The sequence below is a fragment of the Schistocerca serialis genome, unplaced genomic scaffold, assembly GCF_023864345.2.
Source record: "Schistocerca serialis cubense isolate TAMUIC-IGC-003099 unplaced genomic scaffold, iqSchSeri2.2 HiC_scaffold_980, whole genome shotgun sequence".
NCBI lineage: Eukaryota > Metazoa > Arthropoda > Insecta > Orthoptera > Acrididae > Schistocerca > Schistocerca serialis.
Genome location: NW_026048607.1, coordinates 32,501 through 37,500, shown reverse-complemented (window position 1 = coordinate 37,500; position 5,000 = coordinate 32,501). Strand labels below are relative to the sequence as shown.

Here is a 5,000-nt window from a genome sequence, read left to right as displayed (position 1 = left end):
CCTGAAGCAAGCCTGTAACACGTGGTTGGCGGTCTCTACGGCCTGGCAGCCCGCGCGGCATCTGGTGTCCGCCTCCCGCCCGCGACTGCGCCGTGCCTTCGTGGGGAAGGCGTTGATGCGGGCGCGGAGAGCGTCGATGAAGTTACGCCCAGATAGCAGGCGACTGGTGTCAGCGACCCACTGGTGTTGCCCCTTGACGGCGGCGGAAGATGACAGCGCCGCACCGTCAAAGGCAACGTGCAGGCGCGCGGCCCACATCTCTCCAACCTGCGTCGACGATTTGAGGAGGTGGCCCTCCCACATAAGATGCCGCTCCAGCGCCTCGATCTCACGCTGCACCTCGTCCCGGCCTGCACCGTCGGCGGCTGGCCCAATCCTCTTCAGCGCCAGGAGACGGGACCGGCGAAGTGTTGGCCCCATCCATCGGCATGATGGGATGCCGAGGCCTCCCTGGGCTACAGGAGCGTGGAAGTAGCCCAGGGGAGTGTCCGCCGGAAGGCGGAACCATCTCCTGACGGCGGCACGGATGGTCACATCTGCCGCTTTCAACGCACCCACTCGGGTGCGGCTGAGGGCCAGCCCATGGTACAGGCCAGGCAGAAGTACGGTGGTGAGGGCGTGGAGGCGCTGTTGCGGCTTGAGCGGAGCTCGGGAGATGACGTCCAGCTGCTCCACCAGGTGGCGTCGTGGGTTGAAAACGCAGCGACCAGCGGTGGAGAATTGCAGTCCCAGGTACCGGAAGGTTTCACCCACACGTAGGGCGGGCACGGTGGCGTTGCCCGCTTTGAAGGTAACGTCGGCGTCGACCTTCACCTTCTTGTCGCGCCCAGACGCGACTAAGGCGAGGGTGAAACACTTCCGGGCGTTGATCTGCAGCCCCAGATGGGCGAGGGCTGCGACGGCTGCGTCGATGAGGGACTGCAATCCCCTCGCGGTCGATGCAAAAAGCAGGACGTCATCTGCGAAGGCCGCAGCGTTAACTCTGCGACCAAGGATCCGAGCTCCGATGTGGGAGGGAAGTTGACTCAAAACATAGTCCACCGCAAAATTGAAAAGGAGGGGGGAGAGGGGGTCACCCTGACGCACACCCCTAGCCGGCTGCAGGGGCACGCCCACGTCGGCGCCGCCCGCTATCACCGTCGTGCTACCCTCGTAACACCTTTCGACGTACTCAATAAAGCAATCCGGCAGGCCATGGGCCCTCAGCACGGGGCGGAGGGCGGCATGGTCCACCGAATCGAACGCTTTAGAGACGTCGATCGATGCCACAAAAACAGAGCGACAGGAGCGGACTGCGTCGGTGAGAGCAGTGTCCAAGATGAAGGTGTTTTCCAACATCCCATCCCGGGGGATGAATGCCCGCTGACGTTCGTCCACAGCACATGCACGCATCAGGCGTGACGCGAGAACCTTGTGAAAGGTCCGCGCCAACACCGAGCAGACCGTAATGGGGCGAAAGTCAGCGGGGGATGTTGGTGCAGCCGTTTTGGGGAGAAGTGACGTCCGGGCGCGAAGCAGACGCTCGGGGAGGGCGCGGGCCAGGAGGAAGAGGTTCAAGAGTTTCACCAGGACTTCATGCGGCAGGCGCCGCAGCTCCGCTGGAGTCAGGCCGTCCGGCCCGGCTGCCGATCCCCTGGGCGGCAAGGCAGCAGCGACCTCCTCACGTGTGACCGGCCCCCATAGGCACTCAGGAGCGACAGGCTCCGAGTGCGGGAGAAGGCGGTCACGGATGAAGCCGGCGGTGGAGATCGGCTTCTTCGTGAAGAGGTCCGCCCAGAAGTCCAGCAGACCGGGGATGTCGGGTGGCGGCTGCAGCAGGGTGCCGTCCAGCAAGCCGCGCACGCAACGCGCACGCGACCTACGGAAGGCGTCCTGTGTCCGCGCGTATTCCCAGCGGCGCCGCTTGCGCTTCTGCAGCGGCGGGGCGGCAGGCGGCCGCTTGGATGGTTGGCGCGGCCGCTGTGTCCTGGTGATCGACCTCTCCCCCCTGGACCCGACCGACGCAAGGGCCTCCGGGAGCATGCCCAGGATGACATCGGGCGGCGTGCCCCGCCCCAGACCAATGACTCGATCCAGGGCAGAGAAACGCTGGGCGGAAGCAGGTAGCCCCGCCAGATGCTCCCAGATGGCGGCGTCAGTCGGCCCCTCCGGCGGCGGCCCGGTGGTGTCGGCCGCGAAGTCCTCGGCTGCGTCGACGGGCGGCGCAGCGGCCTCGCCCGCGTCAGGCAGCGAGCTCGCTGCTCCACGGCGGGACGCCGGCTCTTCACCCCGACCGATCTCAAGTGCCTCCATGAATTGGCGGACAAGCTGCTTGTGGGCAGCTTGCCGCCGTCGGCACTTGATTGCCTCAAGCGTTCGGTCGGGGAACATCCTGGTAAGTTCTTGATTTACAAAGAAGAACCGGGCGTCCCTCTCCAGGAACAGTTCGGCCTCTGCCTTGGCGAGCGACAGGACTTCTTCCTCCGTCCACCTCGCGCGATGCCTCTCCGTCACGATCTCAGCGTTGGCGGCCGCAGGGTGTTGGCGGCGGCGATGGACCCCGAGACCGTTCTTCGTGGTAAAAGTGCGGTGGCACTCACTGCAAGCAAAGGGAGCTACACAAACTATCGCATTTTCGTTACGGCCGGTTGGCCGGATAGGTGCTGGGGTAGCTGGGGTGGCACCTTCAGCGGAAGGGCCACCATCTCTTGTTTCTTGTCGGCTGCCCCCAACTATAAAGGGATAATGCGAGGGGGGGCTGGTAACCCCCCCAAGCCCCTGGTGCGGTCTTCCACTCTGCAAAAATCAGCGGGCCCACGAGAAGGGGAGAAGACCGCAGGAGAGGAGAGGCTAAGAGGGCTAGGCCCATGTATTGCGCATCACTCTCCCTGTAACTATAACCCAAGGAAGGCACCTCGCAGCAGCAGCACGACTACATCAAGACCGCACTTCGAAAAGCCAAGTCCGGATGCAGCCACACCGCCGCCACTTGGCCACCTTAAGAGAGTCATAGTTACTCCCGCCGTTTACCCGCGCTTGCTTGAATTTCTTCACGTTGACATTCAGAGCACTGGGCAGAAATCACATTGCGTCAACACCCGCTAGGGCCATCGCAATGCTTTGTTTTAATTAGACAGTCGGATTCCCCCAGTCCGTGCCAGTTCTGAGTTGATCGTTGAATGGCGGCCGAAGAGAATCCGCGCACCCGCGCGCCCCCGGAGGAGCACGCTAAGGCGGACGCGGCCTCGCAGCAAGGAAGATCCGTGGGAGGCCAAGGCACGGGACCGAGCTCGGATCCTGCACGCAGGTTGAAGCACCGGGGCGCGAACGCCGCGCAGGCGCGCGCATCCTGCACCGCCGGCCAGCACGAGGCCAACCAACGGCGAGAGCAGACCACGCCCGCGCTAAACGCCCGCACTTACCGGCACCCCTACGGCACTCACCTCGCCCAGGCCCGGCACGTTAGCGCTGACCCACTTCCCGACCAAGCCCGACACGCCCCGATCCTCAGAGCCAATCCTTATCCCGAAGTTACGGATCCAATTTGCCGACTTCCCTTACCTACATTATTCTATCGACTAGAGGCTCTTCACCTTGGAGACCTGCTGCGGATATGGGTACGAACCGGCGCGACACCTCCACGTGGCCCTCTCCCGGATTTTCAAGGTCCGAGGGGAAGATCGGGACACCGCCGCAACTGCGGTGCTCTTCGCGTTCCAAACCCTATCTCCCTGCTAGAGGATTCCAGGGAACTCGAACGCTCATGCAGAAAAGAAAACTCTTCCCCGATCTCCCGACGGCGTCTCCGGGTCCTTTTGGGTTACCCCGACGAGCATCTCTAAAAGAGGGGCCCGACTTGTATCGGTTCCGCTGCCGGGTTCCGGAATAGGAACCGGATTCCCTTTCGCCCAACGGGGGCCAGCACAAAGTGCATCATGCTATGACGGCCCCCATCAACATCGGATTTCTCCTAGGGCTTAGGATCGACTGACTCGTGTGCAACGGCTGTTCACACGAAACCCTTCTCCGCGTCAGCCCTCCAGGGCCTCGCTGGAGTATTTGCTACTACCACCAAGATCTGCACCGACGGCGGCTCCAGGCAGGCTCACGCCCAGACCCTTCTGCGCCCACCGCCGCGACCCTCCTACTCGTCAGGGCTTCGCGGCCGGCCGCAAGGACCGGCCATGACTGCCAGACTGACGGCCGAGTATAGGCACGACGCTTCAGCGCCATCCATTTTCAGGGCTAGTTGCTTCGGCAGGTGAGTTGTTACACACTCCTTAGCGGATTCCGACTTCCATGGCCACCGTCCTGCTGTCTTAAGCAACCAACGCCTTTCATGGTTTCCCATGAGCGTCGATTCGGGCGCCTTAACTCGGCGTTTGGTTCATCCCACAGCGCCAGTTCTGCTTACCAAAAGTGGCCCACTTGGCACTCCGATCCGAGTCGTTTGCTCGCGGCTTCAGCATATCAAGCAAGCCGGAGATCTCACCCATTTAAAGTTTGAGAATAGGTTGAGGTCGTTTCGGCCCCAAGGCCTCTAATCATTCGCTTTACCGGATGAGACTCGTACGAGCACCAGCTATCCTGAGGGAAACTTCGGAGGGAACCAGCTACTAGATGGTTCGATTAGTCTTTCGCCCCTATACCCAGCTCCGACGATCGATTTGCACGTCAGAATCGCTACGGACCTCCATCAGGGTTTCCCCTGACTTCGTCCTGGCCAGGCATAGTTCACCATCTTTCGGGTCCCAACGTGTACGCTCTAGGTGCGCCTCACCTCGCAATGAGGACGAGACGCCCCGGGAGTGCGGAGGCCGCCGCCCCGTGAAGGGCGGGGAAGCCCCATCCTCCCTCGGCCCGCGCAAGGCGAGACCTTCACTTTCATTACGCCTTTAGGTTTCGTACAGCCCAATGACTCGCGCACATGTTAGACTCCTTGGTCCGTGTTTCAAGACGGGTCGTGAAATTGTCCAAAGCTGAAGCGCCGCTGACGGGAGCGATTATTCCGCCCGAGAGCA

The 5,000-nt window shown here is 62.4% G+C and overlaps 1 pseudogene; it reads right to left on the bottom strand.

Moving 5' to 3' along the window:
- LOC126454273 (large subunit ribosomal RNA) overlaps window positions 1-5,000 on the bottom strand; it is a 7,955-nt pseudogene that overhangs the window by 2,095 nt on the left and 860 nt on the right.